The following is a 13,455-nucleotide window of genomic DNA, read 5'->3' as shown; positions in this document are numbered from 1 at the left end:
ATGCTAGCTTACACCTTTGTGTGGGACAGACTGCCAGGAAATGTTTCTTACAGCTAATGGCTGCTTGTAGCGGTAAAACTTAAGGCCATAAACTTAAGGGCAGCTCATTCAGAAGCTGAAAAGACCAAGACACCAACAGTTATATCTTCACACCCTGAAAAATTTCTCTCCCTTCCCTCATTTTTTGCCCTCCCTTCCTATTCTATTTTAGAAAGTAAAAGTGAAAGTTGCTCAGTCATGTCCAACTCTTTGCAACCCCATGGACTATACAATCCATGGAATTCTCCAGGACAGAATACTGGAGTGGGTAGCCTATCCCTTCTCCAGGGGATCTTCCTGACCCAGGAGTTGAACCGGGGTCTCCTGCATTGCAGGTGGATTCTTTACCAGCTGAACTACCAGGGAACATACCTGCTATGGATTGAATTGTGTTCCCACAGAATTCATAGAATTGAGTGCTAATCTGCAATGTGACTGTACTTGGAGATAGAGATTTTAGGAGGTAACCAAGGTTAAATGAGGTTGTAGGACTGAGGTTCTAATCCAATAGGATTGGTAGTCCTATAAGAAGAGGAAGCTAGATCCTTCTTTGTCTGTCTCTCTACCATGTGAGGGTACAGCAAGAAGGCAGCTGCCTGCAATCCAGGAAGCCATAACCAGGGACTGACTTTTCCTGCATCTTGTTCTTGGACTTCCCAACCTCCAGAATGTGAGAAGTTAATTTCTGTTATTTAAGCCATCCAGTCTCTGGTACTTGTTATGGCAGTCAGAACTAGTACAATACTTCAATATTAATGTTTGTAGATCTTGTTAAAAGCTTTTGATTTTAGAGACATCGATTTCTGGAAATACATCCTAATAAGAAGTTATAGAATATCACAATATGCATTATCAGTATTTCATTTTTGAATACTAGATGAACCAGAAGAAAAAGATAACAACATTGACTGCCATTTTTGTGATCTTTTGTTATGGTTACAGCTTTTTTATTTTCAACAAAATATTTTAAAATGTGCAATTATCTTTATCTTTATATATACTATAATCCACTCATGAGAACCTGGAAGAAATATTTCTTTTATTTTGGTTTTTGCAGTTGTGTCACCATCATTGGCTGTAAAACTAAGCAGCTTACAACCAACAACCGTGATCTTCTCATCTGTGCCAACTCGGGTGGAGTAAGGAAGCAACTGTAGCATCAAAGTTTCCTCAGGACTGATGTCAAAAGAGCTAAAACTGCTTAAAAAAAATAAGGTCTATTAAAAAAATATATTGCTAGTGACAGGTGTTCTAGTACAAAAAATGCCAGAAGAATATCAAAAAGTGACCATACACAACCAGAAAGGAAGAAGAAAATTTTGGCACATTATAAAATGTGTTAAAGTAAAGGATATCAAAACAAATTTTGCTAATAAAGAGGTTATGGATCAGCTTATTCATTGGCTCCTACATTTGCTTCTACAAAAGGTGTCAGTCAATATAACATTACTTTATTTGTGCAGAAATGAGGCACTATTATGTTGAAAAAAGCTGTGTCAATATGCTATATTATCAATACATAATTTTACAGAAAATTTTGGACTGTAAATACTCAGGAACTGTTTGATAATTCTTAGGGATTTCAAGGAAAATAGAGGTGCTGCTTGTAGAACAAAATGGAAAGTAATTTCTAATTAAAATTGTTCTACTTGTGCTATAAAACCAGTTGATTTTTTTAATCATGGCTGAGCAAAAGTTTCTTTGTTAGTATCATTAATAACAATAACTTTCTCTAATATGCCAGTCACTATACTTAGTGATTCACATCAATGATCTCCATTTCTCACTACAAACTTGAAAGATGAGAAACTAATAGGTGGGGAACAGATTCTGAGAAGTAAGGTAACTTGTCTAACTTGGTCACATTTGCATTATTTCCCTTTAAGGCTCAAGAATTTAAACCGACAATACAACCCAAAGCATTATCAATCTAAGGAGCAGACCACAAACTGTAAGGTGGGCCCTATATTCAGTTGCATAAATTCTGGAATCAAAAAAACTGAATCTAAGTAGTTGAACAATTGCTACAAATGCATATTACCTTTAATTCAACTTGTTGGTTTATTTCTAGGACCATTTGAATATTAATCTCAAGCAATTTCCTTACCACTCCATCTTGATGAGCCAGGTAAGATGTGTCTTGAAAAAAGCAAATGAAATTTATGGAAATTTAAGTGATTTCACACTAGTTTTAACTATTCAAGAGAACTTCTAACCTGAACATGTAGAGACTTTGATCTCCAAACTGCTGTAGCTTTGAGTGACTGAAATGCCCTGTTTGTGTGTGCAAGTGTGTGCGTAGAGAGAAAAAAATGAATAAGTGAACCAGAATGGAAGCAGTCTCAGTCAAGAAGAATCAGGTTTGTTGTTGTTGCATTTTGTAATTTGCAATTTGTCATTGTCATTACATGAGTAACAGATTAGAAGTTATTGCAGTATATCTGTTGTTGCTGTTTAGTTGCTAAATCGTTTCCAACTCTTGTGACCCCATGGACTGTAGCCTGCCAGGTTCCTCTGTCTCTGGGATTTCCCAGGCAAGAATACTGGAGTGGGTTGGCATTTCCTTCTCCAGAGGATTTTCCCGACCCATGGATCAAACCCCTGTCTCCTGTATTGTATGCAGATTCTTTACCACTGAGTGGCCAGGGAATTCCCATTGCAGTATATAACTATAACCAATTTTGGGACATCTACATATTGCTAATTGACATATAATATAAATAAATTACCCTTCTGAGTATTGTGATTTTGCACATTTTTTGGTCCCTGGAAACCCCAAAGTATGAATAATTCCATCTAATATCTGGGCTTTTCAAATTAAACCTTTTATTTCTTAGGGGGAAAAATCCCATCAATAAAATGTTCTTCAAAGAACTGTCTTTTCTTTGAAAATGCTTATATCATATGGAGCTTCTCCACAGAAATATAAGGCATCTCATATTTCTAAGAGGTGCTCTCATTGAAAGGTGGAGAGATTGGAATTTTAGGGATAGATTGGAGGAAGGTCAGACTAACCCAGCAGGCAATGAAGCAAAGGCCTGTGAACTTCTGGACTGTTTCACACCTGATGACTCAAGGCCCTGCAGTTCCCAACTCCTTTCATGTGCTAATCTCAGTTGGTAAGGTCTTCCTAATTCTAAAGTCTTGGGTAAGCCACAGTATTTCCCTCAGGTTAGTATTTACATGGAATGAGAAGCACTGACTCTCCTTTATTGATCCCTAAAAATTAGCAGATCAGTAAGTGACATCGATATGGTGTGGTAAGAAAAACACTGAGTGAAGACTCAAGAGATCTGCCATCTTATCCAAGCCTTCTCACTCTCTAAATAACTTTATTTCTGGACTTCAACTTTTTTCTCAAAAACATTTCTGGGGTGTTATAAAGAAGGAAAAGGTGATGTACCACAGTAGTTTTCAGCTGGGAAATGCAACAGAAGAAGCCTTTGTTAACATATAATTATATGTTAACATATAGAATCATATTTCTGGTTGCAGTCTCAGGATTATAATTCACTATCTTTGCATCTGTGCATTTGATAAGAGCTTCAGGTGCTTTTGATATCAGGTCTTGTGAACTCAATAAAGATGATGCTGAATTTTAAAGATTGTTTTTTCAGTGCATTCTTCAATGGAGGCAGATGGCAAAACAACAAAACCCAACTAACTACAAGCAATTTATGATGACTAAAGAATACAATATGAGTACACAGTTCTCTGAGGTTTATGTTTGATCCTACCCTAAAATTTAAAACATCAAGAGGAATTCAAAAGTAAGTAACTCTTTACTGTGAGTTTCCCTTTGTAGTAAAAACAGATGGATCCCAAACAACCACCGTTAGATAGACAGGCACACAGAGAGAGTCCAGAAGCATGTGCAAAACTGTCTCTTGGGTTCCAGTTGATTATTGCAGTCTCTACATGGCTCACAGAAGCACTGAGATTCAGAGTTGACTTCTTCACTCTTGTCTGTATTTCCTTAAAAACTTGAAGCTCAAAATTTAAAATGCTAAGGCATACCCATGTGGTCATTCCTCTGAGGCTGGACATTGCAGGATGACCAGGAAACTTTGCCCCTTTTGATTTTATCTTTCCTGTCCCTCTTCTTTTTCCCACTCCTTGGTCATTTTAGCTCTTGTTTTGCCTTGCCTTCCTTTTTCAAAAACAATTTTATTGGAATATAAATTATAAACCATATAATATACTTCTATGGTTTTTAGTATAGTCACAGATTTGTGCAACCATCACAAAAATAAATTTTAGGACATATTCATCAGTCCCTCCAAAAACCCACATTCCTTAGCTGTGGCCCTTTTCCCACAGACCCTGACTACCAGTAATCTATTTTTTGTCACTATGGATTTGCCTATTCTGGACATTGCACACAGATGGGATCATGCAATATTTTCTTCACTATCTTTCAGAGTCCACTCTCTTCTTTAATCAAAGGTTAAACCAAAGGTTTAACCTCTTGAGTTAGATTGTTCCTAGCCAGACAGAGCTAGGGACAGAAAGAGATTCTAATCCTGTATTAGGAGGTAACTGCAAGGTAAACACTACCTGGGTAAAATCTTTTTAGCAGCTCTTTTAGTCAGCTTTACTAAAAGGCCTTTTCCATTATTCTCACCTTGGGAAATGACTGGATCTGATGAGGCTTTTGGAGACAAAAGGGGGGAAAAAGAAAATCTCTGTACAAATAAATTTCTTAATTAATAAACTCCTTTTTTAGAGCAATTTTAGATTCATAGTACAATTGAGTGGAAAGTACAGAGAGCTCTCATATACCTCCTGTTCTAACACATGTACAACCACATCCATTATGAACCTCCCACACTAGAGAGGTACATTATTTACAAACGATGAACCTATGCTACATATGCATGCATGCACACTCAAACACATCCGAATTTTTGCAACCCCATGGACTGTAGCCAGCCAGGCTCCTCTATCTGTGAGATTTCCCAGACAAGAATACTGGAGTAGGTAGCCATTTCCTCCTCCAGGGGAACCTCCCAACTCACGGATCCAACCAGCGTCTCCCGCAGGTCCTTCATTGCAGGCAAATTCATTACCATTGAGCCACCAGGGATTGTCACTCAAAGTCTGTAGTTCACATTGTTTCATTTGTCGTGGTGTATAGTCTGTGAGTTTTGACAAATGTATAACATCTATCCACCATTGTGGTATCACACAGAATCATTGCTCTATCCTAAAATTCCTCTGGGATAGGCTTTGCCTATTCATCCCACCCCACTACCGCCAGTCCCTGGCAATCACTGATCTTTTACTGTTTCCATATTTTTGCCTTATTCAGAGTATCATACTGTTGGAATCATGTAGTATGTAGCTTTCAGTTTGTCTTCTTTAATTTACTAATATGTATTTAAGGTTTTTCCATGTCTTTCTGTGGTTTAGTATCTTATTTCTTTTTAGCATTGAATAATATTGTGTTGTTTAGATGTACCACAGTTTATTTATCCATTCACTTACTGAAGGATATCCTAGTTTCTTGAAAGTCTTGGCAATTATGAATAAAGCTGTTTTAAACCTCTTTAAGCAGGTTTTTTGTGTAGACATAAGCTACAGTCCATAGGGTTGCAGAAAAGTTGGACACAACTTATCAAGTAAACAACAAAAATGTTTTCAATAAATACCAAAGAGTATGATTATGGTAAGAGTATGTTCAGTTTTGTAAGAAACTACTGAACTGTCTTCCAAAGTGGCTGTACCACTTTGCATTCCCACCAACAATGAGTGAGAGTCTCTCTTACTCCACATCCTCACAGGCAGTTGGTGTTGTCAGTGTTTTAAATTCTGGCCTTTATAATAGGTCTGTAGGGATATCTCATCATTGCTTTAATTTGCAATTTCCTGGTGACATATGATGTGGAACATCATTCCATATGCTTTTCATCATCTGTATATCTTCTTTGGTGAAGATACATTTACAATTAGTCCAAATCCACTTTCAAATAACACTGTAGCAATTCACAGATAGTGTATGACCTTATAATAATAAAATATTTCTAATTTCTCTTTCCAATTCATTGTGTCATTGCCATAATTCATAAAATCTATACAAAAACTAAGATCATGGCATCTGGTCTCAACACTTCATGGCAAATAGATGGGGAAACAGTGGAAACAGTGGCAGAATTTATTTTTCTGGGCTCCAAAATCACTGCAGATGGTGATTGCAGCCATGAAATTAAAAGACGCTTACTCCTTGGAAGGAAAGTTATGACCAACCTAGACAGCATATTAAAAAACAGAGATATTACTTTGTCAACAAAGATCCATCTAGTCAAGGCTATTGTTTTTCCAGTGGTCATGTATGGATGTGAGAGTTGGACTATAAAGAAAGCTGAGCACTGAAGAATTGATGTTTTGAATTGTGGTGTTGGAGAAGACTCTTGAGAGTCCCTTGGACAGCAAGGAGATCCAACCAGTCCATCCTAAAGGAGATCAGTCCTGGTTGTTCACTGGTAGGACTGATGTTGAAGCTGAAACTCCAATACTTTGGCCACCTGACGTGAAGAGCTGACTCGTTTGAAAAGACCCTGATGCTGGGAAACATTGAGGGCAGGAGGAGAAGGCGATGACAGAGGATGAGATGGTTGGATGGCATCACAGACTCAATGGACATGGGTTTGGTTGGACTCTGGGAGTCAGTGATGGACAGGGAGGCCCGGTGTGCTGAGGTTCATGGGGTCGCAGAGTTGGACACGACTGAGCGACTGAACTGACTGATATGTAAAGTTATAATTCAGTACATTGTTGCTTTTATTATTTTGAACAAATGGTTAGATTAAAAATAAAAGTGAAATTATTTTATCTTCCCAAATTCATTCTTCAATGGTGTTCCTTTATGCAGATCTGAATTTCTGATCTTTATCATTTTCCTTCTCTCTAAAGAACTTCTTGTAATATTTCATGCAAGGTAGGTCTACTGGAAACAAATTCCTTCAACTTTTGTTTGTGTGAGAAAGTATTTCTCCTTTATTTGAAGCCTAGTCTTCCAGTGTACAGGATTCTGGGTAGTTCTTTCATTTTGTTTTTGTCTAGACTTCAAATGTTTTACTCCATGCTCTTCTTCCTTGCAAGGTTTCTTTGCTCCTCTAAAGGTAAGGTTTTTTTTTGTTTCTGGCTTCTCTCAAGATTTTTCTTGCTCTTTCATTTTCTGAAACTTGAGTATGCTATGTCTAAGTGTAGGTATTTTTGACATTTATTCTGTTTCATGTTCTTTATGCTTATTGAATCTGGTTTGGTGTCTGACAATAATTTGGGGAATTCTCGGCCATAACTGCTTCAATGTTCTTTTCTGTTTCTTTATCTCTTCCTAATCTTTCTAGATGTTACATTTTATAGTTGTCTCACAGTTCTTGGCTATTCAGCTCTGGTTTTTCTTTTTCCTTTTAAATCTCACAACTATTATTTCAATTTTTATTGGAGTTTTGTTGACTTACGAAGTAATATTTGTTTCAGTTCTAGTAATTCAACACTTTTATACATTATGAAGTAATCACCATTATGAGTATAGTTCCCATCTGTCACTGTAAAAGTTATCACAATACTATTCTTTGTGCTGTACATTACATCCTCATGACTTTTTTATTCTATAACTAGAAGTTGTACTTCTTAATCCCTTTCACCTATTTTGCTCATTTATCCCACTTCCCTGCCCTCTGACAACAACTAGTTTATTTCCTTTATTGGTATGTGTGTTTCTGTTTTGTGTGTGTGTGTGTGTTCATTTGTTTTGTTAGATTTCATATATAAGTGACATTTCACATAGCATAATACCCTATAGGTTCATCCAGATTGCTGCTAATGGTAAGATTTCATTCTTTTTTAATGCTGAGTAACGTTCCATTATAGATATATATATATACTATATCTTCTTTATCTAGTCAACAATTTATGGACACCTAGGCCATATTCATGTCTTAACTTTTGCAAAGAATGCTGCAGTGAACATAGGAGTGCATATATCTTTTCAAATTAATGGTTTGTTTTCTTTCAGAAAAATACCAAGGAGTAGAACTGCTGGATTGTATGGTATTTTTAAACTTAATATTTTGAAAAATCTATATATTGTTTTCCATAGTGGTTGTGCCAATTTACATTCTGTCTACAGTGCATGTGGGTTTTCTTTTTTCTATATCCTCACCAACACTTGTTATTGATTATATTTTTTATAATAACTATTCTGACAGGTGTGGTGATATCTCATTGTGGTTTTGATTTGCATTTTTCTGATGATTAGCAATGTTCAGCATCTTTTCATGTGTCTGTTGGCCATTTGTGTTTGTTTTTTGGAAAGATATCTATTCAGATCCTTTGCCTATTTTTTAATCAGGTTTTGTTTTGGATATTGCATTATGAGTTCTTTGTATATTTTGCATATTACAAATGGATTTTATAATCCCTTATCAGATATGTTATTTGCAAATACCTTCTTCCATTCAGAAGGCTGCTTTCTTGTTTTCTTGATAGTTTCTTTTGTTATGCAAAGACTTTTTAGTTTGATGTAGTCCCATCCTTTTGTTTCCCTTGCCTTTGGGAAAAAAACCCTTGAAATTATTGGTAAAACTAACGTCAAAGAGCATACTGCCTATGTTTACTTCCAGAAGTTTTATGGTTGCGGGTCTTATGTTTAAATTGTTAATTGATTTTGAGTTTATTTTTGTGTGTAGTGTGAGAAGGTAGTCTGATTTGATTCTTTTGTGTGTAATTTTCCCAGCACTATTTATTCAAGAGCTTAATTTTTCCCTCATTGCATATTCTTGCCTCTTTTGTCATAGATTAATTAGTCATATAAGTGTGGGTTTATTTCTGGCTCTCTATTCTGTTCCACTGATTTTTTTGTTGTTGTTCCACTGATTTTTATGTCTGTTTTTGTGCCAGTACCATTATGCTTTGATTACTATAATTTTGTGGTATACTTTGAAATCAAGGAGTATGATACCTCCATCCTTGTTCTTAAGTTTGCTTTGGATATTTGGGGTCTTTTGCAGTTCCATACAAATTTTAGAATTATTTGTTCTAGTTTTGTGAAAGATATTATTTTAATAATTGCATTGAATCTATAGATTGCTTTTGGTAGTATGGATATTTTTAACAATATTAGTTCTTCCAATCCATGAGCATGACATATTCTTCCATTTATTTGTGTCATTATCAGTTTCTTTCATCAATGTCTTACAGTTTTCAGGGTACAGGTCTTTCATCTTCTCAGTTAAATTTGTTCCTAGGTACTTCACTCTTTTTAGTAAAATTGTAAACGGGATTGTTTTCTTATTTTTCTGATAGCTTGTTATGAGTGTATAGAATGTAACAGATTTCTATATATTAATTTTATCTTGCAACTTTACTGAATTCATTTATTAGTTCTAACAGTCTTTTGATATCTTTATGATTTTCTATATATCATATCATGTTGTCTGCAAATAGTTATATTTCTATAGTGAAACTTCTTCCCTTTCCATTTGGATGCTCTTATTTCTTTTCCTTGCTTATTTCTGTAGCTAAGACTTCCAACATTGATCTTCTGCCTCAGTGAGATCACATTCTCGTCCTATTCCTGATCTTAGAGGAAAAGCTTTCAGCTTTTCATCATAGAGTATAATGTTAGCTGTGGGTTTGTTGTATATGACTGTTGCTATGTTGAGATATTTCCTCTACACACACTTTGTTAAGAGTTTTGTTGTACATGGATGTTGGATTTTGTCAAATGCTTTTTAAGCATCTATGGAAGTTACCATGTGAGTTCCATCCTTCATTTCATTAATGCTGTGCATCAGATTGACTGATTTGTGTGTATTGAAGCATCCTTACATCCTTGAAATATATTCCAAATAATCATGGCATATGATCTTTTTAATGTATTGCTGAATTTGGTTTGCTAATATTTGGGGCGGGGTAGTTTGCATCTATGCTTATCAGAGACATTGACCTATAAGTTTTTGTTCTTTTTGGAGTGTTTTGTTGGATTTTGGTATCACAGTAACACTAGCCTCATAGAATAAGCTTGGAAGTGTTCCTTAACCTTGAATTTTTCAGAATATTTGAGAAGAATAGGTATCAACTCTTCTTTAAATGTTTGGTGAAGTTTACCTGGGAAGTCATATGTTCCTGTTTCTCCCACATGGAAGGCTAAATCAGTAGGATTTGGTTATTTCCCTTCCTTCAAGTAGATTAAGCTCTGACAAAATCCGAGCAAGTTAGGTTCTGGTAAAATAATTTCTCCTGAGGGCAAAATTCATTAGGAACAGAATGCTCTCCAAGGGGAAAGGTGGGAGGGAGGGGTAAATTGGGAGATTGGGATTAACAGATATACACTACTATATATAAAATAGATAACTAATAAGAACCTACTGTATAGCACAGGGAACTCTACCCAATACTCTCTAATGACCTATATGGGAATAGAATCATAAAAAGAGTGGATATATATATACTTATAACTGGTTTTTCCAGTGGTCATGTATGGATGTGAGAGCTGGACTGTGAAGAAAACTGAGCGCTGAAGAATTGATACTTTTGAACTGTGCTGTTGGAGAAGACTCTTGAGAGTCCTTTGGACTGCAAGAAGATCCAACCAGTCCATTCTGAATGGATTTCTTTGGAAGGAATGATGCTAAAGCTGAAACTCCAGTACTTTGGCCACCTCATGTAAACTGTTGACTCGTTGGAAAAGACTCTGATGCTGGGAGGGATTGGGGGCAGGAGGAGAAGGGGACGACAGAGGATGAGATGGCTGGATGGCATCACTGACTCGATGGACGTGAGTCTGAGTGAATTCTGGGCGTTGGCGATGGACAGGGAGGCCTGGCGTGCTGCTATTCATGGGGTCGCAGAGAGTTGGACATGACTGAGCGACTGAAGTGAGTTGAACAGAACTGATAACTGATTCACCTTGCTGTACAGCAGAAACTAATTGTAAATCAACTATACTCCAATAACACTTAAAATAAAAAAAAGAACAGAATGCTCTGGTGAATTTGAAAATACAGAAAAATCCTTTTCCCCTCCCACTGCTGGAAGCATGATGAGATTTGTCTCTGATATTCACTATGAGGGCCTGGTAGAAACTCCTGGAGGTAAATCTCACAATACTGTGGGTTCTCTCTATGATTGGGTCTCTTTGGAGTTTTTAATTCTCAAATTTGTCCACACTAAGCCTCTGACAATTCATCAATTATAGCTTAAATTTTCCAACCTTGGCACAGGCTCTCATGGGTTGCTGATCTAGCTAGTTTTGATTCTCTGTGTCTATCTGTCTCTTCAATTGAGATGGTTACATTTATGTATCAACTTGTCTAGCCATAGAGTACCTGAGGAATGAATAAATATTATATCTGGGTAAATTTGACAGAATTTCTGAATGAGATTTGCACTTGAATCCGTGGGTTTAGTAAAGTAGATTGCCTTCTCCAATGTTGGTGGGCATCATCCAATCCAGTGAAGGCCTGAATAGAATAAAAGGCAGAGGAAGGAGTACAGTTATATTCTGACATATTAGAGGTTAGGACCTAAATATACATACATTTTAGAGGGGACAAAATTCAGCACAAAGCTTTCATTTATTGACTATGTGACCTTGGGAAAATTATTCAATTTTTTAAGTCTCAGTTTCTACAGCTGTAAAGTAGAGAAGGTTTTTTGAGAGAATGAAGTTATTATGAGAATTAAACATATACTATATGTAAATAATAAAAATGATCCTTGGCACAGAGTAGATCAGAGACCCTAGGGTACCAAGATTACTGTGGGATGGCTTAATGTGATTAACAGCTCTGCTTGTTACTGAGTCCAAGCTCATGTTGCTCACCCCATGATAGGCCAATAGATCTGAGAGATGAGTTGTTGAGGCAAGGAATGTGATTTTATTTGAAAAGCTGGCTGACCAAGAAGACAGCAGACTAATGTCTTAAAATAACCATCTTGTTGGGGCCTGGATGCCAGGTTCTTTTATGGATCAGAGATGAGAGGAGGGGAAACAAAGTAAAAAGACCATTTAATTCTTGCAAATATCTCCTAAAATGGCAAAGCTCAGGTAGGAGAATGTGCTAGTTTCACTTCCTGATAGCCATTTCATAGGTGGTGTGAAATGGAATATCTCATGCCATATTAATAAATAAGGATGCCACAGCTATCTGTATTCTGGCCCCCCAAATGTGAATTTTTGAGCCACGCCTGAATGTCACAGTCCTTCACAGGTGGGCAGGGTCAGGTTATCTCCCTGTGAGCTAAACAAAGGCACTTTAGTTTAAGGGTCAGGCGGAGGGGGGCAGAGTTCCTTGAGGTAGATCATTATATTTGCTATAATTACAAAAGTGGCAAAACAAGGGTTAAACTTACAGACACAGATCCAATATGGGATCAAAATTAACCCTTCCCAGTTACATGCTAACTCAAATCACTCATACAGTGGTGTCTGTGTGTATGTGAATGTGGGTAGAAAACAGATGACTTCAAGATAACCATTCATGCATATGCCTTTCTAATGTCTGACACAAGTATTCACAATTTAGTTTGAAGAAATAGCCTTATGCAATTCCAGAAATGAAAGTTATAATCAAATTCAGGTGTTAGAAAATGATGAAGGCCTGTTTTCATTTTGATGCAGTTTTTTCTCTTTTTTTAATCTTTCAACAGTTTAACTTTCCTATAAAGAAATTCAAATTATGTTCCCTAGTGGTCTTTGGTGCGCATTTTACAAATTGAAGAAACAGTATGAAACAGATAAAGAATCTACCATTGGTAAAATGGGTTTCATTTTTCTTCTTTTTTAATATATTGTTTTTGAAGTAGATTCCCACAGGAGTAGAATTTCCTTCATGAAAGTTGAAATGAAACTGAAGAGTTCTTTACACAGAGAAAGCCATATGATAAAGCAAAGTATGCTCTCCATTCATCTCCATAATGAGGTTGAATTTTCAGCGAGATCACTGAGACATGTGGGCTTTATGGCTGGAATTATCAGATAGGGCAAGGTCCATCTCGGGGTAAAGCCACAGTAACAAAGAGAAAATGACCAACAAGAGAATTTGCTTTTCCTTAGTGCTCTTTGCCATGCACAGCTGGTAATTCCCAGAAGATCTGGTTAGAGGCTTGTCTGGGGACAAGGCTGAGCCGAGTCCATTCTAATGCAGGTCTTCAGAACAGCTTAGGAGAAGTGGTCTAGGCCCAAAGGGTCCCTGCAGCCTGATTTAGAGGGCTGGGTGTTTGGGTCCAAAGAAGAGTGCTTCACTGTATGGGCATAAGCGCACAGGTGAGGCAGGGGAAGGAGGCCTCTACTGCTACTTTGATATCTTTGTCTAAACAGTTAGGGGGGTATTTTCAGACATCTTGAACTCAGTTTTTGGAAGTCTTTTCCCATTCTGTCCAGCGAGAGAGTTCTGTTGCCCTGGAGCT

General features: G+C 36.8%; 1 long non-coding RNA gene across 5 annotated transcripts in view; it reads left to right on the top strand.

Annotated features, from left to right (window-relative positions):
• LOC101906694 (uncharacterized) overlaps positions 1-13,455 on the top strand; it is a 53,293-nt gene that overhangs the window by 20,745 nt on the left and 19,093 nt on the right. For 3 of the 5 annotated variants that reach the window (XR_003035927.2, XR_009495432.1, XR_009495431.1), the window contains 4 exons: positions 1,097-1,254; positions 1,926-1,995; positions 2,111-2,167; positions 3,657-3,809. This is a non-coding gene — a long non-coding RNA (uncharacterized lncRNA). Of the gene's footprint in view, positions 1-1,096; positions 1,255-1,925; positions 1,996-2,110; positions 2,168-3,656; positions 3,810-6,361; positions 7,261-10,515; positions 11,654-13,455 lie in introns of those variants that run through there. The other 2 variants (XR_003035928.2, XR_003035926.2) reach the window with 2 other exon arrangements.

This window comes from Bos taurus, chromosome 1 (assembly GCF_002263795.3).
Source record: "Bos taurus isolate L1 Dominette 01449 registration number 42190680 breed Hereford chromosome 1, ARS-UCD2.0, whole genome shotgun sequence".
NCBI lineage: Eukaryota > Metazoa > Chordata > Mammalia > Artiodactyla > Bovidae > Bos > Bos taurus.
Note: the sequence above shows the minus strand (reverse complement) of the source record. Positions and strands in the feature narration are given on the sequence as shown.